Source organism: Emys orbicularis, chromosome 17 (assembly GCF_028017835.1).
Source record: "Emys orbicularis isolate rEmyOrb1 chromosome 17, rEmyOrb1.hap1, whole genome shotgun sequence".
NCBI lineage: Eukaryota > Metazoa > Chordata > Testudines > Emydidae > Emys > Emys orbicularis.
Window position 1 is genome coordinate 14,367,106 of NC_088699.1, and position 23,090 is coordinate 14,390,195.

Genomic DNA, 23,090 nt, shown 5'->3' on the forward strand with positions numbered 1-23,090 from the left:
TCTGCTCTACATTTCAGGCACAGGCCCTTGTGCTTTAGGAACATAGAAATTGCCACACTGGATCAGACCCGTGGTCCATCTAGTCTAGTCTCCTGTCTCCAAATATAGCCAGCGCAACTGGGGAAAATTTCCCTCTAAGGAACCTCAGGGAATACGGCTAACTAAGAGGTAGAGTTAACTACAGTTGGGTAAACCAGGGATGAGAGAGACAGACAGAATTACAGAGAGACAGACTTCTTTTTTTGTATATTGATTTTTCAAATGTTCTTTCAACATGGCAAAAGCCTCTGACTTTATAATTCAAAGTAAAGCCTCCATTCTGATTTAGTTTTAAGATGAATGGATGCTCAGAAATTTGCCTTTCTTAAGCTGCACTAGTGTGTTTCTTTCTATTTGGTTTTTGGGATTTGCCAGAAGGAAAGGAATTTAGTGATCTATGGTCAAACAGCTTTAGCAAATGTTTGCAATGCTCTTTGCTGGCTTTCTTATGCATTTTCTCTTCCTTGGGAACATTCTACTCGAGTGTCAACTTGAACTGGCGTCTCTGCACTTCACATCTGTACGTGAGTTTTTATGCAGTTCCATAAGTACCTCGCAGTGTTTCAGCATTAATTGCTCAAATTGAGCTTTACTTTTATGGCTAAACATTTATTTAGCTACTTTTCTCTGTGCTGGAGCCGGGAGGTTTTCACTCTGCAGCCAAGTTCTTTACTGACAACTCGCAGGTTTATGTTACATGAACAGCTACACCTGAGTTTGTGAACAGGAGCATGATGAACAGGATTAAAGTAGTCAGAAATGGAAGAGATCTTTCAGATAATTAAATCTGTTCCCCTGCAAAGGCAGGATATAGTGTCCCAGTGAGACACAGCAGATATTAAATTAATGCTGCCTTTGATCCTATGCAATCTTAATACATTCATCACAGGATGCAAACAGGTGACCATATACAAGTCCATTACTGAGTACCAAGGCGATATATAGTAAGTAGGGCTGTCAATTAATCGCAGTTAACTCATGTGATTAATTAAACAAATTAATCAAATTAAAAAAATTAATTGCTATTAATTGCAGTTTTAATTGCACTGTTGAACAACAGAATACCAATTGAAATTTATTAACTATATTTGGATTTTTTCTACATTTTCAAATATATTGATTTCAATTACATCAGATAATAGAAAGTGTACAGTGCTCACTTTATATTATTTATTACAAATATTTGCACTCTAAAAATGATAAACAAAAGAAATAGTATTTTTCAATTCACCTCATACAAGTACTGTAGTGCAATCTCTTTACTGTGAAAGTGCAACTTACAAATGTAGATTTTTTGTTACATATCTGCACTCAAAAACAACAGAATGTAAAACCTCAGAGCCTACAAGTCCACTCAGCCCTACTTCTCGTTCAGCCAATCGTGAAGAGAAACAAGTTAGTTTACATTTATGGGAAAATGCTGCCCACTCCTTATTTACAATGTCACCGGAAAGTGAGAACAGGTGTTCGCATGGCACTGTTGTAGCTGGCGTTGCAAGATATTTAAGTGCCAGATGCGCTAAAGATTCCTATGCCTCTTCATGCTTCAGCCACCATTCCAGAGGACATGCTTCCATGCTGATGACGCTCGTTAAAAAAATAATGCATTAATTAAATTTGTGACAACTCCTTGGGAGAGAATTGTATGTCTTCTACTCTGTTTTACCCACATTCTGACATGTATATTTCATGTTATAGCAGTCTCCGATGATGACCCAGCACATGTTCATTTTAAGAACACTTTCACAGCAGATTTGACAAAACGCAAATAAGGTACAAATGTGAGATTTCTAAAGATAGCTATAGCACTCGATCCAAAGTTTAAAAACCTTAAGTGCTGTCCAAAATATGAGAGGGACAAGGTGTGGAGCATACTTTCAGAAGTCTTAAAAGAGCAACACTCCGATCAGGGCCGGCTCTAGGCACCAGCAAAACAAGCTGGTGCTTGGGGCGGCACATTTTTAGGGGCGGCATGGCCGGTGCCAGAATGCCGCCCCTAAAAATGTGCCCCGGCCGCCCTAGCTCACCTCCGCTGCTGCTGCCGCTTCTCAAACCTGGGAGGGAGGGGGAGATCCCGAGGGGGAGCGCCGCGGTCACTCGGAGTCTCCCCCTCCCTCCCAGGCTCTCAAACCTGGGAGGGAGGGGGAGATCCCGAGCGGCCGTGGCGAGCGAAACAGCTGATTCGCGCGCCGCTGCTCCCCCCCCCTCCCAGGCTTGAGAGCCTGGGAGGGAGGGGGAGACTCCGAGAGACCGCGGCGCGGGCGCCGCTTCTCCCCGTCCCTCCTTCCCTCCCTCCCTCCTTCCTAGGCTTGAGAGCCTGGGGGGAGGAGGCAGGGCTGGGGATTTGGGGAAGGGGCGGAGTTGAGGCAGGGCCGGGCGTGGGGTAATTAAAAAATGGGGGGGGGCGGCCAAAATTGTTTTTGCTTGGGGCGGCAAAAATCCTAGAGCCGGCCCTGACTCCGATGCAGAAACTACAGAACCCGAACCACCAAAAAAGAAAATCAACCTTCTGCTGGTGGCATCTGACTCAGATAATGAAAATGAACATGCGTCAGTCCGCACTGCTTTGGATCATTATCGAGCAGAACCTGTCATCAGCATGGACGTATTTCCTCTGTAATGGTGGTTGAAGCATGAAGGGACATATGAATCTTTAATGCATCTGTCTTTTTTAATCGCGATTAATTTTTTTTAATCGCTTGACAGGCCTAATAATAAGGTCTCTCTCATGAACAAGAGTACTCAAGCCTTCGGAGCCTCCCAATGGCTGGGAGCTCTGGACATTCAGGTAATTAATCCCCTCTCACCTGCCTTTCGGTAACCCTCTAAATAAGGGTTATCTTCTTCTTCCTTATGAATCCTGTTAGGAGGATTCTATCACCATAGGGCCCAAAACGAGAGAGCCTGGGACATGAAGTCTGCCCTTGTGAACTATGCGGGACCACTTACTACTAGGGCTAAGTGAGCCCATTGGGATAAAATGAAACCTGACCTGAACCATTGTGCAAAACAACCCAAAGCAAACTAAACCACTGAGTTTCAGAAAAAGTTCAGTTAACAAGTCTCCATTCCCTAGCCCCTACCGGGAACCATAATGCTGCATTTTTATGGGCCGGATTTTAAAAAGCGCTCAGCATGATGGGAGCACACTGGATGCTGAGCTCTCTCAAAAATCTGTCCTGAAGTGTCATAATGGGAACTGCTGGTATGTTAAGCGGGGCTGAAGATCTAGCCAATCATTTCCATGTACTGAAACGTTTTATACATATATACCCACAGAGAATACATCAAGTGATTATTTAACTCCTTTAGGTAACTTCCCCAAACCCTCCTGCTTTCCTTAAAATAAATGGGGAAAGGAAAAGGTAAAGAAGAAAAAGAAAAGGGCACCAGCCCATGCAAAGGGTCATTCTCAACATCATCTGCGAGAGATTAGACGTAGAACACCCATTAATGTTAACTACAATATAATTAGTATTTATTTATCAAATGAATCCTGTGCAGATAAAACAAAGAAAGAATGTAACAATCTCTATGACATACAGTTTAAAGTTCTTTGACTCTTGGGATCAATTACTTTATTTTTAATTTTGCTAGATGTTTCTTAGGCCACAACAGGCATTGTATATGCTCTGAAATGGGAGGGAGGAAATCAGAAAGATTTCCACAGCAAGACAATTGCCAGATGGCTTATATGTGAACCTTCTTTAGTAGAACAAGTACCTCATATGAAAATAAATCTATGTTTTTCCATTGTAACAACTGCCTTCACCCTAGCTGATGCAGCCTCTCCAAAGGGAACATAAAATCATCTAACAGAAACAGATGCTAAAACAGCTTTTTGGGAAGCATTTCTTTCTACAATGCATCAACAATGGGCTAAAACAAGAACTGATCCTCAAAATATCAAACTGAACTAAAGCAATTTTCTGATTTAAAAAATTGCTCCTGTGTCCTCCAAGACACAATAAACCGTGTAAGTGGATACAGAGATATGGAGATAATGCTTCATTTTAAATTGTGCATACCTCTGCACTGTTCTTCCTCAAGGCAGGCTATTCTGGTGGTATAACCCGCTCGGTTTGTGACTTCTCAGAGAAACATCCAAACCAAGTGATTTAAGGTTCGCCCACTGTTCATTTACATTCACCCTGCACCACTCCTGTCATATTCCATCTGCCCCGATTATGGAGGACAAATGGATAGAGACGGGGACAACAGATACCAGGATCGTTAATGTGCATAATAGTGAAATCCTCATAAGGCAATCTGGCAGGAGGCAAGGTCTTTCCATAAATACAGTGCTCTCATGTGGCCATGGCTGCAGCCACGATAGGAGGCAAAGTAGCAATTCAAAAACAAACAAACAATCTCCAAGCAACTAAAACAAACTTAAGCATCAGTCTTCTTTCAGTGTTCTGCCTTCTCTTGTTGGCACAAAGAGCAGCTGGTTCAAGTGTAGCACTCGGCCTGCAGCCACGTGCAATTGTTCTTCAACTCCTCTAGGGTACACGGCGATGGTTTGTTATTGACAGACTGACGTGTTGACAAATAGTCATGTGTTCATTCAAGAAAACACCTGGTGCTTTTGTTCTCTCATGGGGCTGAAGGAAATAAAAAATTAAAAAAAAAAAAAAAAAACCCACAGTGCTTCAGCTCAGCCATAATTAGAGGGGCCAATGGAGAACTTGTTTAAAGCAGCAGAAATAATGAGGGGTACATTACGTCCGAGGCAGTTTTATTTTTTTTCTTAGCACTTGCAGTAAAAAGGGACTGATCTGAACTCCATGCTTTATTTATGCAGACCATGTGGCTCAGTATAGTTACACGCTGTGGTTTGGGAGGTTGACAGCTCCACTCTTGGAAATATTTCTTGCACCTTTTGAGATATTAGTGTAGGAGCAAAGGATCCGCTATACCCTGTAAGCTCATCAGCCTGTCAGAACCTGAGTACTGCCGTGACCTGTGGCCGTTACTGGCGGATAATGAGAGGAAGTTGGAATGTCTGTAATGGATAGGGTGAGAGAAGAATTCCCTGCCAACTTGGAACATGACTATGCCCTGAAGCACGAGATGCACTTATTGTCATCTTAGCAGATATAACTATATTGTTATAAGAAAATTCAGCCCCTTTCAAAAACAGAGAAACGGGTTATGTGAAAGATCTGTTGTGCCTCTCATTAATTGAGAAGAATGAGTCTTCAATGGCCAGTGTCCTTTCAGAAGCTCACCAATAGCAGAATGAACAGTGCCTGGGGGGGAACCTCAACAATACTGCAACATTTCAACAATGCTCAAGCTATCAAAATGATCTTTTACACCAGGGGCTCTCAACCTTTCTCTTTCTCATCCCTCCCCCTGCAACACGCTATAAAAACTCCATGGCCCACCTGTGCAACAACTGTTTTTCTGCATATAAAAGCCAGGTCCGGCATTAGGGGATAGCAAACAGGGCAATCGCCCTGGGCCCTGGCGAGTCTAATGCTGGTCCTGCTCAGTGGACCCCTTGAAATCTGCTTGCGGCCCCCAGGGGGTCCCTGATTGAGAACCACTGTTTTAGACCACTATATTAATACAGGAAACACAATCCCCGGACATGGTTCAAAGTGGCTGATTTCCAGACAAAGCCACAAAATTCTGATCCAGATCTGAAATGCTCCCAAGGTCATTGGGAGTTGGATTTGGGACACTGGTTCAGTTTGTTAGTGAAATCAGGACCCAAACCCCAGATCTGGAATTTAACGTTTATAGGAGTGTCCAGATCTTTGATTTTGGGTCTAATTCGGGAATGAGCCTCTCTCTAATTATAGTTTATGTATCTATATGGCATTTCTTGTGGGACCAGCAGTGAAAGTACTATAATACCTTTGACAAAGGATCTTCTCATGGTAATTCTGGACCTAATCAGAAAGAGGAAATATCATGATAAAACCTGTTTTTGCATATTTCCAGCCTAATACTGCAGTCCAGAAATTTGAACGGTTTCAATAACCATAAAACATTTGGTTTCTTACCAGAACAATGAGTCTTTGGAGGTTCTTCAGAGTTACTAATAATATATACATAGATTTTAAGACCAGAAGGGCCCATTATGATCATCTAGTCTAAGTTTCTGCATACCAGAAGCCACAGTACCTCACCCAATAATTTTTGCATCAAGCCCTTAACTTCTGGCTGAGCTAAAGCACCTCTTCTAGAAAGACATCCAGTCTTGATTTAAAGACTTCAAGTGATGAAGAGTCTACCACATCTCTAGCTAAAATGACTTAGAATAATTGCTACCTAATACTAATTACTGAGAGTACTGGTACTTTGGGCAAATTAGAATATTCATTCTGAGGATCTAACAAGACTGTGCAACTTTAAGCCTCAATGAAGCACGAATTATTACCTCCATTTTACAGAGGAGGAAATTGAGGCACAGTAAGGCTAAGTGACTTGCCCAAGAGATAGCAAGTCATTCTCAGAGCAGGAAATAGAAAAGCATGCAGCTTTAGCCATTAGATCTCCTTAGAGGAGAAAGGCTATTTACAAAAAAGGGTCCCTCCTTGGTAAAGCTTGACCCTTGTTGTCCTCCTTTTCCTTGTGCTGCTTCATCAGCACCAAGCAGATGGAAAGATTTTCCACAGACACAGTGCAATCCTTAGGAGGGTCAAAGCCTGGCTGGCCAGTCGCACACCACTCATCCCCCATCGGACTGTCTTCAATTTCTCTTAGTGGACTATGTCGCTGGGGTCCAGATTTTCAAAGCACTCCTCACCCATTTCAGCATCTAAGCCAAGAGGCCCGATTTTCTAAAATGCTTAGCACCCAGCTGGCCATCGAAATCTAGTTATTAATAATTTCTTTGCTGGCCACCATACAAAATAAATCATCCTAACATGCTTATCCAGAGCATATCCTTTACTGACATTCCTTTCTTGGATGCAGTTTTGTTGTAGCCATGTCGGCCCCCGGATTTAGAGAGACTGAGGTAATATCTTTTATTGGACCAACTTCTGTTGGTGAGAGAGACAAGCTTTCCAGCCAACACAGAGGCCTTCTTCAGCTGTGTAAGCTTGAAAGCTTGTCTCTCTCTCACCAACAGAAGATGGTCCAATAAAAGATAATATCTCACATTCCTTTCTTGTGGGAGGTTTGAATATTTAATTGGGCAAATGTTCTTTTGATTATTGGAGTAAATGATTTGTTACTTCTTGTCTTTGAGAACATCCATAAACTGGGGAAAGTGCTGAACTATTTGGCTGTGTCTTTTGTAGGTTTTCTATAAAACTTGGTCCAATGGCATAAAGAGAGTTCCGGTTCATAAGATCATAATTTTTTTATGCCTCTCCTTGTGTCTCTCAATGACATCTGGTGTTAAAATGCAAGAGTAAGGTAAAGCGCAATAAAAAACTCCCTGCAAAACTTTTGTAGATTTGATGGTGGAATTCTCTCAGAAATTATCATAATTTAATATAGATTCACATTTGACCGTGAACAAATGCATGAAGGAAGAGAACATTTTATATGTAAAAAGATGTATTATTAATTATACATGCACTTTTGCCAAAGTCTCTTTCACTATTCAGCAATCTCTGTCCTTAGGTGGCCCCCGTCAGCACATCAGAGCACCTCCTAGCATCCCTATAAAGTAGGGAAGATTTATTTTCCCTATTTTTCACATGGGAAACTGAGGCACGCAGACAAAATGTCTTATCCATGGTCACACAGGGAGTCTGTGGCAGAGCTGGGAATTGAACTTACATCTTCTGAGGACAGGTCTACAGTTAAAGTTTAGATGGGCATAGCTATGTTGCTCAGGGATGTGAAAAATTCACACCCCTGCGCACCACAGCTATGCCAACCTAAGCCCCAGTGCAGATACAGCAAGGTTGATGGAACAATGCTTCCGTCACTCTATCTTAGATTACCTGCAACGACAGAGATAAACCTTCCGCCATTGCTGTAGGAAGTGTCTACACTCTGGCACGACAGTAGGATAGCTACAGCTCTTTAGCTGTGCTGCTGTAGCTCCCGGAGTATCGACAAGCCCAGAGTCTCACTCAAGAGTTTAACCGCAACCTTCGTCCCCTTTAATTAAGACATTAATTATTTAAGTTCCACAAGTCCCCATCTGAGGTTAGCATTATTAGCCCTTTAAACTGTGGCGCACAAAAATTAAGTGGTTAACCCCCAGGTCACTGGTACGGAGGAATAGAACCCAGGAGTCCAGACTAAAATCACTAGACAACTTTTTTCAACTTTCAATTCTCAGACTGGGGTTACAGATGAGAATTTTTTTTAAGGAGGATGAAAAATGCTCTATCAGAAAATAGCTGAACACAGACATGCTATTTTGAAAATAAGCAGTTAATATAGCCAGTGGTCTTGATGAAGGTCTACGTACAGTACTTTACAAAAATGTGCCTTGATGCTATAGAGAGCTAAGCACCCTCAGCTCCCGTTTGACTTAACTGGAAGATGAGAACGCTCAACAGCTTGCAGGACTGGGCTGCAACACTGAAGTCTTGGAGCCAGTACTTCCAAATTCTGTTCCTGGCTTTGCTACTGAACTGTCGAACACACTCCCTGGCTCAGTTTATTGGAGGTCTTGCATCCCATCAGTGTGGGAAGAATATTGACTGAACCATAAAGGGGTTTTCTGAGACTTTTACATTAAAGTGCTTTGAGATCTATGGAAGTGTCAACTGAACAAATCTAAGCTTTGACATTCTCTGTTGGGCACATCAGATGTTCATCATGTCATTTAAATGTAATATGATCCCTGAGAATCCCAGTTCATTTACTCTAGGTTAGCACTTGATACTGGTGGGAGTTCAGTGAAAAGCGGCTCATTGCCTCTTTGCTGTGCAGATCAATATACAACTGCTGGAATCTTTGCCTGCCAAATTTAAAGTGCAATTATTTGTATATACCATTATTATAAGAACTTCTTATCCTAGTAGGCATGTAATTTTGTAACATATCCTGTATGCGGTAAGGACAAATGTATAAAGTAGGTGACTATAAAGTTTGCATGGACTGGAATAGCGTGAGGAATGATACCATTGCTGTGATAGGTATTATAAAAATGATAAATTTAAAAGAAATAACTGTGTTCATAGATAATTCTTTTCTCTAATAATGGATCCACATTACTGACTGCTTAGAGGGTGGTTTTAGGACTGGTGAGATTAATTTTTGCCTTTTACTGGTGTCTGTAGAAGTTTTCATATAAATTCACTTAAGCGCTATCATCGAACTGATGAGTCTGTACCACTGTGGTGTTGCTGAGCAGTACTTGGCAAGCTTTCCATTTGCAGCCTGGTGGAATCTGAAATCGAAAAGGTCTTTAAAAAACAGACTCAACCCACGGAAGCCAGTCTTGACATGATCCACACAAATATTTCCATTTCTCGCACCTCACCTCATACATCACTATCCGCTCATCATAACTAATTGCCATATTGCATCACAAAAGCACACAGTTTAATGAGAAGCTACCTATGTAAGCCTGCTTTGGGATGACAGCTGGCAAATAGAAATGCTGTGGTTGGTGATGATAATACTTTGTTCTTCTACAGACCTTCCAAGGATCTGCAAACACTCTTCAAACATTAGTTAAGGTAAGTTATTAGTTAATTAATCAATTAACTAGTAACAGGTATTCCCTCATCCCCTTTTACATTTGGGGAAAATGAGGGATGGAGCAGTCTAGTGACTTCCCTAAAATCATACCATTAATTAATGGCAGAGTGAGAACAAGATCTCAAGAGTTCTGACTCCTGATCCCCTTGCTCTAAATTCTCAGACAACATGCTTCCTCTGATTTTCCTGTTCTAAAAATAACAGGCAACATTCATCCCTGCAAAAACTCCATTGGGACAGAGTCTGCTCTCAGTGACACAGGTGTAAATCCAGAATAGCTTCCCTAGCCTAATGAAGTTACTCACGGGTTGAATTTGGCTGGTTATTTTTTCCCACCAGGAAAAAGGCAAGGCATAGGGGTGGAGGGGAGAGGTATTGTAAGGCTACCCACTTTTAGAGCAAAGGGAGTGGGAGCTAGAACTCCTGGAACTGCTAGTGCCTCGCTGTATGACCTTGGAGAAGTTACTCAGGCTAGGTCTACACTAGCGGGGCTGGGGGGTCGACCTAAGATACGCAACTTCAGCTACGCAAATAGCGTAGCTGAAGTCGGCGTATCTTAGGTCGATTTACCTGGCTGTGAGGATGGCAGCAAGTCAACCGCTCCCGCTCCCCTGTCGATTCCGCTTCCGCCTCTCGCCGCGGTGGGAGTTCCGGAGTCGACGGCAAAGCGATCGGGGATCAATTTTGTCGCGTCTACACTAGACGCGATAAATCAATCCCTGATAGATCGATCACTACTCGCCGATCCGGCGGGTAGTGTAGACATGCCCTTAGTGTAAGTGTCAAATGGGGATAACACTATCCTACTTCCCAGGGATGTTTAGACTGATGAATTTGGCCCCACACTGCTAGAGAACTGAGAATTGCATGGTTGTACAGATTTCAATAGTTAGTTGGAGCTGTTGGCAGGGATTTTAAAAGCACCTGAGTTAAGTACCACTTTAAGTGCCCCACTAGGCACCTATTGATATCTTCAGGCATATAAATACCTTAAAACATCTGGCCCCAGGTGCCTAACTTGAGTAGGCATTTATGTAAATCCCACACATTTTAAAAACTACAAAACAGGCACATTTGTTGCCATTGTAACTGAGGGACTAACCAGCCATAGTAGAGGCAAGTTTTCTTCTCAGTTGAATCAGTGACTGTACAGATTTATATTTGTTATTTGGATAGACAATGAATAGTTGGGTATATATCTGATGCATACCAAATACATCCTATACACATACATCAATGAGGCTAGTAAGAGTTTACTGAATATAGGAGATTTTCAGCTCAGACAGTATTCAACCACCGGGACACAAGATATAGAAGTGTCCAAACCAGATACAGTAGTTGGGAATCTGGATTAAAACTTCCTCAGAGTTCAAAGATGTTTGGATCGGTTATTTTGTTTTGGGCCCTTCATTATTAGGAGACCCTTTTCAGTATAGACATAATTTGATTGCACTGACATGTATGTTTTATTGATACAGCTGTGAAGCCATGGGAGATGAGCTCTTACATATCAACGGCCAATGCGGAGTTGATTGGGCAGAATGCTTTTGTCATGATCAGACTGCAAAGCACAATAGCTGAAATATAATACATGTTATAAATCATGCTAAAATCTTCTTTTAACCTGTTGACTGGGCTTTTATTGCATGCAGGTGCATATGTCTGTATGTGTGACCATGCTTGTTTTATGTTCTCTAATCCAGTTCTCACTTTTCCCCCCTTGTAATACACTGTTGCACATGTATGAACTGCGGCATCTTTATTGTTTGCTGTCTTCAAATCTAAGCAGAATTCTCCCTAAACTATAGATACACATGTAATTCCATAAATTAAACCTATCAATCTGAAGAATGTTCAGTTCACTTGCTCTGCACACATCAGGTTTACTCAGGATATTAATTGATTCTCTGAATTTTAGGAATGGAAAGTAAATGAACAAGCACAATTTTAAGAAAAGCAAAACTAAATATCACAAAGTATACGTTGTTCAGTTATTTTCACAATTATAGTTTAGTTGTGTTTGTTTATGATAATATAGTAACTTCCGGCCATGGCCCAGATTCAGCAAAGCATATCAACATGTGATTAACTTCAAGCACATGACTAATCCCATCCCTATTCAGCACTGCACTGAAGCACTTAATTTAACTGAATCAGTTAAATTAGTTAGTAAATGTTCTATAGTATGTTTTGTAAAAATAACATTTGTTTTGGTAATATGAGACTTCATGGCACCATTCTGCTATGAAATGTTTAAGAAGTAGGAAACATTGGTTGTTGTTGTCAGTAACTAGTAATGATCAGAAAATTGACCATTAGTGATATCTACTGTGCATAAGATATCTGTATATCTGTGTTTGTATATATATTTTTAAGTAAATGAAAATTCATGTCTTCCCAAAACTTCAGAGTTATTACTCATGCTGCACATCATGACCACAGACAATTTCATCACAGACATGGAAACAGAACCCAGAGGTTCTTATTCCAAAAGCAGTCTTCTACCAACTAAGCTAAAGGAGACCCTCCAGCACTTGTTAGCAGTGGAGGGCTTAAGACCCATAGTTAAAGCAATTCTGATTCCATCCTGTAGCTGGTAGCAATGCACATAAACATTTGCCAAATACAGTATCTTTGGACACATATGTATAAAATTCTGGTTGAAAAATAATGGTACAAGCTGGACAATAAACTCCCAATTTCAAACAAAAAGGCTCATTTTATTTTTACCTGTTCTCTATCCATTGCTACATTCAGATTTTAAAACTACGGATTTGTTTTTATCTACAAGGTGTTATAAAGCCTAAAATAAAAACCTCTAGTTATGTGATGATCTTTAAATTTTATTCAATTTAAATGGGGTTATATACAAGTTCAAGTAATCAGGTCTCAGAACTCTATGCTAGTATAGACCATGTAGCTAACGCCGAACATTAATGTATATAGCCCGAAGTTACAAATGAAAAACAGGTGGTACCAACACCAATTACAAGTGTCAAATTTTTTAAAGAGTTTGTGTGCACATATTGTTCAAACAGGAGAATTATTGAAAATCTAATAACTTTCTCCACGTGCACACAAATTTGGATACATTTAAGAACAAAGATAAAATAATGCTACCTATTTAATATAAAGATTTTATTAGCATCAGTGCTGCAGAGCTAACATGGTAACCTAAGAGAAAGCTGCGTGCTTCTGTGCCCTATGCATAATCAACAAAAGAAGCCGCTAAATTCTAACTGTGGCATCTTTATTTAAGAGGCAGATAGAGCACATTTTGATTTTCAGATTTCTGGTTGCGTTTGCATGTGAAAATGAGGGCATTCTTTGCTGGTGATGATGCATGAGAAGGAAAGAACCCATACCGGTTTTCAGATCTCAAGTTGAGTTTGTGAGACTAGCATTTGGTAAGGAGCAAATCTGCTCTAGCAATCACAGAGAAGGGATAAATATGGAAAACCTTCAGAGTTCAAGTCAGCATTCAGAGTCTAAGTAAGGGTCACAGCCTCAGCTGGTGTAAATAGGCATATAGCACCACTGAAATCAATAGATCCACCCCAATTTACACCAGCAAAGAATCTGGACTGAAGTCTGTAATGTGTGGCACTCCTTATATGAAGCACCAGAGGTCTAAAAGAATACAATGGGGAGCAGCAAATATTCCTCTACTCCAGGGGTTCTCAAGCTTTTGTACTGGTGACCCCTGTCTAGAGTTGCCATATTTCAGACCTGCAAAAAGAGGACACTCCAAGGGGGGCCCTTCCTCGCCCCCAGCCCCGCCCCAACTCCGCCCCCAGGGTGACCAGAGCAAAAAAAAAAAAAAAAAAAAAATGGCGGCAGAGGGAGGCCCCGGAGACGCAGGGGGAGCGCGGGGCCGGGGTGAGTACCTGGAAGGAGAGTACGGGGGCGGCCCGCGGGGCCAGGCGGCAGCTGTTCCTTCTCCCCACCTGGGCAGCCGGACTCGGGAGCAGCTGCTGCTGCAGCTCCCACTGCCGCGGGGGGAGGAAGCGGCCGATGGCCAAGCTCGGCGGCTGCGGCTCTGGTGCCCGGGCCCGAACCCCCCGAGTCTGGGCCTGTTGCAGGGACCCAGCAGCGCGCACGCTGCGCCCTGGCCAGTCGCGTACGCTGCGCCCTGGCCAGTCGCGTCTGGGCTGGCTGCCCAGCTGGTGCAATCCCGCGGGCGGCCCCGGGGCGGAGGCATCGGCAGCCCCGTTCGTTCCCCTGCGGGACCCGAGCGGGACGGGGGGGCTGGGGACTGCTGCCCCCACTCCGGGGCCACCCGCGGGATTGCACTAGCTGGGTCCCCGCAGCAGGCCCGGGCTCAGGGGGTTCACGCCCCGGGCACCAGAGCCGCAGTCGCGGAGCGCCACATGCTTGGCCGCTTCCCCCCGCGGCAGTGGGAGCTGCAGCAGCGGCTGCTCCTGAGTCCGGTTGCCCAGGTGGGGAGAACGAACAGCCGCCGCCTGGCTCCGGAAAGTTGGAGCCCGGGGAGGAGGCGGTCCCCTTACCATGCCTCCCTATTTTCCTGGACATGTCCTGCTTTTTGGAAATTCCTCCCGGACGGGGATTTGAGGACCAAAAAGCCGGACATGTCCGGGAAAATCCGGACGTATGGTAACCCTACCCTTGTCACATAGCAAGCCTCTGAGTGCGACCCCCCCTTTATCAATTAAAAACACTTTTTAATGTATTTAACACCATTATAAATGCTGGAGGCAAAGCGGGGTTTGGGGTGGAGGCTGACAGCTCACGACCCCCCATGTAATAACCTCGCGACCCCCTGAGGGGTCCCGACCCCCAGTTTGAGAACCTCTGCTCTACTCACAGAACTCTGATATTTCCAGTAGCAATCTGCATTTGGAGAACATTAATGTATAGTTGCTAATGCCCAACCTGCTCCTTTTCTGCCAAAGCGTTGTATTTGATTCCACCGTTTGTCCCCAAGAAATGCCTTGAAGTGAGATCAGCTGTGAAATATTTGGAAGTACATGCAAAAGCTGAAACAGTTGGATCTTAGGGTGACCTTTCCAAGGGGTTCCCTACATTGTCTATGTTAAGTTCATAGCATATCCACAGGATTGTTAGATAAGAACATAAAATACTCTTTCTGGAAGGTTACGATGTGACACTACTTTATTTCTTAGAACCCATAACCCTAACATGCACAAACAAAAATAGAGAGAAAAAACAAGTCTTCTCTGTAAGGAAGTGATGCACAACTCACCACAACTTGCTCTTGGCTGGCTCTTTGCAGACTGGCTGCTGAAAACCCAGTTCACACACTTCCCTACAGAACCCCCCTAGCCTGCAATCAGGACCTGAAAAGCCATTACACGTAATGTAATAGCTTGTAATTTTAACACTGTTTTCAATAAATCAGTCTACCTCAGTGCTGTCGGAGGGGGTTGAGGGGAGCTATAAACTTGGTTCTTCTATTTACTTTGCTCTGAGTGAGTGTATGATGCTTGAAAATGCAGAGGTCCTGTTTTGCACAGCTCCAGATGAAAATTAAATGGGCTTTTACATCCTGTAAATGCTGTGGTGGCTTCTCCCTGATTAGGCTTTCCTGTACTCCTTGCAAAAAAAATTTTTTTATTGCATTTGCTGTAGGAGAAAAATCACTGTGCCTTGCAATGCTTTTGCTTGCTGCTAATATGCATGTAGAGTAGCACAAAACCTTCATAAGAGTTATCAGAATGCAATGTGAGAACGAGACAGAGGTCAAGAGAGTTCTTTCTATTGTTTGCAATGAACAACAAAGATTGTGATGAAAAGGCCTTGAAGTTCCATTCCTTGGCAAATGTCATTCGTGCAATTTTGAATGAAGTAAAGATAAAAAATGTGCTCTCTTTCCCCTCAGCCTCATCTCGTGAACGCGAGCTAAACACAAGGAGCTGTGACACATGGGCAGGACTTGATTAAGTGTAACCTGCACACCTCTTGGGTATGGTGCTCCATCCCACCTAGTGGTACCGAGACCGATTAATGAGTCTGCTACAGCCTTAGCTAAGGGCCATAGTAGCAGCTCATGCATTTAGCTCCAGAGGTCCCAGGTTCGATCCCGCCTGGGGTCAGTTGGTGTTACATAAGTACGTGACACAATGCCATAAATATGCAAGTGAAGAAGCATTCCACCCATTAAACAAATGAAGGAAATTGCTAAGAGAAGAATGCTCCTGCCTGCTACACCAGATCTTTACCTACTGCAAGTCTGAAACCAAATTCACCAGAACTAAATTGCCCACAGGAACCTGTGTTCTTGCAGATGTAACCGGCAAAAGTACGTTGTCAACAATCTATTGGAGCCTGTATACCTCTGACTTTAAAGAGAAATAAGATACCTGGACAATTAAGGATTTTGACAGGGAGAGAAAAAAAAAAAGGTTATATTTAGTAGCCCAAAAGGTCAGCCTCAAATTCCATCTACCAGAGTCAAACGTACCTAATTCCCAACAGTTACATCCTCGTATGAGCCAGAAACCACCAAAATGCTGGGGAGTGTTCCTGCGCCGAAGCACTTACTAATCGTATGGAGGTCTTCCGAGGCATTCATATTAGTCATCAGTACAGAACTATGTTGGCCTGATGCTCCCACCCCAAGCCAAAACACACCTCGAGGAATAGATTCCTCAGGATACCCAAAGTGTGTTTTCTTTACTAAGACTCATGCTTGTGTCTGCCTAAAACCCCACAGCAAGGAAACAGAAGTGTCTCTCTCTCTCCTTAACTGAACTTAAACATCTCGACCAGCTCTTAGGAATACTAGAGTTCTATCATGGGACAGTTTAAGTGCCGTCCCATTGTATGTCTTAGATTCTGTGGAAGCAGGTTCCAGAGATTTAAAAGGCCCTGTCTCCAACACACACGACGGGGTCACAGTTTCTGGGTTCCTGAGCAGTGCAGATGTCAAGGCTGCTAGGAAAGAGTAGGTTCCAGGCAGTCCTAGGAGTTGGGACTGATTCTACAGACAGGAAAGGCTTGGGAGGAGCCCTGCTAAGAGGGTAAGTACACAGACTTGAGGAGACTTTATTTTGTAAGAAAAAAGAGCGCAAGACACCACAGGAATAAGAAAAGCCCGGTAGAGCTGAGAGCGGCCTGCCAAGGCAGGGAAGAGTTTCAGAAGTACAACTGGAAGAGAAGAGTTTTGTTTTCTGTTTTGTGTCAATAAATTAGACCTGGGAAGAAGGAGCGTTATTGGATAAAAAGCCTGTTTATTTAAGGAGCCCCTTGAAGGGGGAAATAGAGGCGAGGGGTTGCTTGAGAGCGGCAACGCATTCACACACTGGTATACCTAGCACACAGAACCAATCTTGGAACATCTGCATTCAAGTTGCAGCTAGAGCAAAAACACCTACTGCAACATGGTTCACCTTCACCAGGATGCCAGTTTGAAGAAAAAAGCTTCCTGAACCTCTTAAACTCTCGGTGCCTTCTTCCATCTTCCACTCGGAGAAATGCCTGGAGCCCAAGAGCTGCAGCAAAGCCCACAGGAATAAAAGCATGTGAGGCCAAATGATGGCAAAGAGCCCATTATTCACAGACTATCAGGAAAGCAGCTACAGAAATGAACTGTGTTGGTGACTCAGAATCAGGGGGAGAACTGAGGGTAATGGCTGTGACTCAAATCCTGAACCCGTTACTTGGAATGATTACAATAATTAGTGCCACTGATATGTCATTGGACATTTCTTAGAAAATAACTGTGGATGATGATCCACTTCTCCTACTTATTCCATTCCATGCCATACAAGCTCGAACAGCTGCATACTGGAAAAGACACAAGTCTATCTGTGCCATGCCTTACCCATCTCCTGCAAGGACCACATGGCAGCTCAGCAGTGGAGCAGGGTGTTCCATTAAAGAGGAAATATTCAGAATAATTAAAGAACAAGCTATATGCTTTTTTCTCCTTCCTTACCTATGGATTTCCCCCCTTCACTTTAACATATTCTGTTGGCTTTAACAGTGTTGTCATGCTAACAACAGATGTTCGGAGACTCTATACAACAGGAGTACTTCACCTTCACCCAACTTGTCACAGTTCTGGGCAGACACAATACTTGTGGGCGTTGTTTTTCTTAAATCTAGTCTTAATTCCCATGCCAAAATACCATTGAACCAGAATTAATTAGGATTCAAAAAGGTATTACACATTTATCTAGATAATGAGAACTCCACATAGTTATATTAGGCGGGATAAAATATATATATAAATTAGGGATATAAACCCATATGGTTTAGGGCACTCACTAACAGCGGTGAGAAAGAAATATACCCGATGGGCAGATGGTTTCACAACTGTCCATTGTATGGTTTCTTGAACCTTTCTCTGAAGCATCTGCTGCTGGCCACTTTCAGAGACAAGATACTGGGCCATTAGTCTGATCCAATCTAGCAATTCCTACTGTCCCAGTAAATTTAGGAGGATGTTATGTTCTATTAAATCAGAGCGTTCATGCATCACAGCATCACTGCATAAAGCAGAGGTGCACAAATTTAGCACCACAATACGACACAGTGGCCATCCACCAGGAGCCCCAGGGCTACATCTTATTTGCATTTAAATGTGCCTTACGTTTAATAAAAAATAAAACTCTCGTCATCCGGTTTTCCTGTACTCTTATCTTCCTTCATCAATGAGTAGATATTGCTGCTTGAGTTCATCAGCAATAAAACCTGCAAACAATCAGCTTTTTCCTTCAGCACCAGTTACATGCTAGAACATATAACGAGAGTGTAACCCTGGCCTGCATTTCAGGGCATTGTGGGTCACGTGGAGCCTCTGGGTAGCACTTTGAGCACTTCTGATCTAATGGAAAAGACTCTTTTCCAGGTAGAATATGAGGCTAGAAGCCAATCTCACCTTAGGTCAAAGGTGTAAATGACTTGAATGGCCTTATCCAAGATTCATTTGTGTGCAATGCAAAATCATGCATGCTGTTATTTGATATACCAATCCACAGCAGCATCAGAATTTGAACCGCAGATCTTCAGCTCTAAAATACAGACTCTCCGGACCACTCAAGCCTAAGGCGCCATTAGCTGACAGAAGTAGTAGGCTGTTATCCTCTATGTGGACGTAATTTACACTTCATAGTAGCATGCTTTATTGACATGACCAGCAGCTTTTGCTCAGTGGGTGACTGGGATCAGAAGAATCAGTGTTGCAAAAGATCAGGATTGAAGTTTCACAACCAGAGCTATCTTGAGGATGTTTGCATGGCATCAAAGCCAGTTTTATACCTGACGTGATCCAATACTGTTATTACCCTCCCTTCAGAAAGGGATCCAGACTAAACCCGAGGACAGTTCAGCTCTGGAGCGGAGATACTTTTATTCCGGAGAAAGCCATGCACTCCTTTTTTATCTTTTTCTCAAAATAACAAAAGGAAGAACAAGTGCCACTGAGTAGCACAAATTGCTACCTATGAATAGTTTGAGTCTGTGGGCATTATAATTGCCAAGTAGTCTCCAGTAGAGCTGAGTATGTTTTTGCAGTTATATTTAAAATTAATACTTGCTTTATAATGCTTATCAGCCAGGGCTTTTTTAAACAGTTTTCCTTACTAATGCCGCAATTTTAAATCCATTTAGGCTAATTTCCTTCGACTTGAATCTATTTTAATCAGAGACCAGGACACTTGACTTAAATGGTTTTTATAAAACTCTTCATAAAAATCAGCAATAAAAGAGCATTAGGAAAATGGAGAACAAAACTTGGAATAAGAAGGGGGGGGGGGGGCGAATGAAAATTTCCAAATCCTCTAGCAAAGTCATAACCACTGCCCAACCAGACAAAATGCCCACCTACAATGCCAAGATACTCAATCCCCAAAGAATCAAGTGCAAAAATATACTACAAAATGCTTCACAGAGACAAACAAAATTACTGTACCCCACAATGCCCCATATCAACCCTCTCCCAAAATATTATCCGAGTCCCACAATCATATATGGTATGTAACAAACGCAAAAACTCAATGGGAGGGAAATACAAAATAACACACACCAGATGTGACGGTTGTTTCTGCAGAAGAATAAACTGGAGTTGTGATAAGCTAAAAAATGTCAATGAATTCAACCCCCCTGCCCCACATCTCAAAGAACATTAATTCCCAAACTCAACTCACAAATTAACTGGCTGTGCTAGAGGTAAGAATTCTGGATGGGAAAGTTTGTGTAAGGAGCTCATATTCAGGTGTTAGAGAAGGCTCTCTCCCTCCCACCCCCCAGTGGTTTTCAGTGTAGTAGGATTTGTAAATCAGGTAGCTAGAGGTGCAAACCCTTTGATGTGTATCTGCAGTTCATTTTGCTGATGCAAATATGCAAGTGCAAATTGTGCCTGCACAAAGGGAGATTTCGGCTTCAGTCCCTTTGAAAAATCACCTAAATATTTCTGTTTTCATTGTTCAGGGGGACTTGGAAACCATTGGTGGCTGCCTGAAACTTGTTCAGCATGCAGGCAAGTAAAGGACTTCAACTTGTCATGACATTAAGTCCTTAACCCTTTCCCAGCATGCCGTATGTATTTAACCGTATCTTCTTTTCGCATGATTATCAGTGGTCTGCAGATTCCAGGTAATATCTTTGTCACTAGCCTAATGACATGGAATGTGGATATATATCTTTTGTGCCTTAATCTTTCTAGACACATTTTATCGGAGCCTTTACTGACATCACAGACAAACTGACGCTTTCCCATTTCAGAGAACATTTTGTAAGACATATCTAAAATTAAGTTTAATAAAAATAAACTCCAGTAATGTCTGTTCCCAGACTCTTAACGAAATGATTGGCATCTCATTTGTCTACCCTTCTCTATGTGCTTAGCAGGTAAATGTAATATCTCATCATTATAATCTTAAAATTTATCTGGAAAAAAGAGTACATCGCCATTCAGAGACATTTGGAGCCTCCACTTAAAAGCATCTGTGCTGAAGTAGCATTCCCTCATGAGCTAATTGTGCTCTAATATAGAATCACAGAAATGTAGGACTGGAATGGACCTCAATAGGTCATCCAGTCCAGTTCCCTGCACTGAGGCAGGACTAAGTATTATCTCGATCATCCCTGACAGGTGTTTGTTTAACCTGTTCTTAAAAACCTCCAATTTGTTCCAGTGCTCAACTACCCTGACAGTTAGGAAGTTTTTCTTGGTGTCTAACCTAAATCTATTTTACTGCAATTTAAGCCTATTACTTCTTGTCCTGTCCTCAGTGGTTAAGTAGAACAATTTAGCACCCTCTTCTTTATAACAACCTTTTACATATTTGAAGACTTATGTTCCCCCTCAGTCTTCTCCAGACTAAACAAACCCATTTTTTTCAATCTTTCCTCATGACATATTTTCTAGACCTTTAATCATTTTTATTGCTCTCCTCTGGATTTTCTCCAACTTGTCCACATCTTGCCCAAAGTGTGGTGCCCAGAACTGGACACGGTACTCCAGTTGAGGCCTTATCAGTCCTGAGTAGAGTGGAAGAATTACTTCTTGTGTCTTGCTTACAACACTCCTGCTAATACATCCCATCCTGACTACAGAGCCTAAACCTGAAAATAAAATAAATAATACTTGGATCGACCTAACCTGCAAAGATCGCTCTTTTGACCCATACATTAGGCATTTCCTCATATCTCCCTTCTGTTACAACTGTGTGGTTGAACAACTAGCATGGAGTTGGTGAGGTAGGCAACTGACAGCAGATGCAAAGCCAAATGGCAGTGTTACAAGCTCAGTGTCTGGTGACCATCTTAATAGGAACATATGGACATAGGACTGGAAGGGACCTCCTGGGTCATCAAGTCCAGTCCCCTGCTGTCACAGGCAACCCCATCATATTATTATTATTTATTTGTATTATTGCACCTAGGAAGGAGTCCCTATCATGGACCAAGATGCCATTGTGCTAGGCTCTGTGCAAATACAGAGCAAAGAGACAGTAATCCCATTCAAAAACTTAATGTGCAGTACAGCACCACCTTGGGTTCAATTCTTAGGCCTAAACTCTCATTCCCTGGGCTAGCGTGCTTGGGGAGTGCAGCAAAGGCAGACTGCTCATCTATCCATTTGGTGATGGGAGAGAAGGGCCTCTCTTCCCCACAACAGCAAATCCTCTGGGCGGATTAAAGCACAGTGCAGACTGGCACTGCAGGGATGCCCATCAGACTGACTCAGCTAGAAGGCTAGTAAGGCATAGTGCAGGGGCAATAGTTTATTCCTAGAACTCTAGCAGGACTAAGGAGCTGGCAGGGAAAGGAAGTAGAGGCTCTTTGCCCAATTCTAAAGAGCAACAGACATCTGTGAAAAGCTGTGTCTGAGACCATAGTGGGCAGGGCTCTGCTGCCTGGAGTGGAACTTGGCTCTCCTATCATTATCACCCACAATTTTACACACAATATATTAAGTTTTGTCCTGGTAAACTGTCTCTTGGGTTTAATCCCAACCAATTAAATTGTTCACTATTGAACAAGATTGTCTAGTGACTGAGTTAAGGAGGAAGGGAGAAAGCATCAACTGAGATCATGGATCATTCTACAAATAGACTAGAAGCAAGAGGAAGACCAAGGACAGGGTAGGCCTGTTACAAATTGAGGCGGGGGTGGGAATAACAGAAAAAGTGGAAATGGCAGAGGTGCTTAATGACTTCTTTGTTTCAGTTTTCACCAAGAAGGTTGGTGGTGATTGGACGTCTAACATAGTGAATGCCAGTGAAAATGAGGTAGGTTCAGAAGAGGCTAAAATAGGGAAAGAAGAAGTTAAAAATTACTTGGACAAATTAGATGTCTTCAAGTCACCAGGGCCTGATGAAATGCATCCTAGAATACTCAAGGAGCTGACTTAGGAGATATCTGAGCCATTAGCGATTAACTTTGAAAAGTCACGGAAGACTGGGGAGATTCCAGAAGACTGGAAAAGGGCAACTATAGTGCCAATCTAATAAAAGGGAAATAAGGACAACCCAGGGAATTACAGACCGGTCAGCTTAACTTCTGTACCCAGAAAGATAATGGAGCAAATAATTAAGCAATCAATTTGCAAACATCTAGAAGATAATAAGGTGGTAAGTAACAGTCAGCATGAATTTGTCAAAAACAAATCATGTCAAACCAACCTGATTGCTTTCTTTGACAGGGTAACAAGCCTTGTGGATAGGGAGGAAGCGGTAGATGTGGTATATCTTGACTTTAGTAAAGCTTTTGTACTGTCTCGCATGACCTTCTCATAAACAAACTAGGGAAATGCAACCTAGATGGAGCTACTATAAGGTGGGTGCAAAACTGGTTGGAAAACCATTCCCAGAGAGTAGTTATCAGTGGTTCACAGTCATGCTGGAAGGGCATAACGAGTGGGTCCCACAGGGATCAGTTCTGGGTCTGGTTCTGTTCAATATCTGCATCAATGATTTAGATAATGGCATACA

At 42.6% G+C, this 23,090-nt stretch overlaps 1 protein-coding gene across 1 annotated transcript in view; it reads right to left on the reverse strand.

Annotated features, from left to right (window-relative positions):
* Window positions 1-23,090, reverse strand: part of GALNT17 (polypeptide N-acetylgalactosaminyltransferase 17) — a 278,406-nt gene that overhangs the window by 187,930 nt on the left and 67,386 nt on the right. The gene's annotated exons all lie outside the window — the stretch shown is intronic.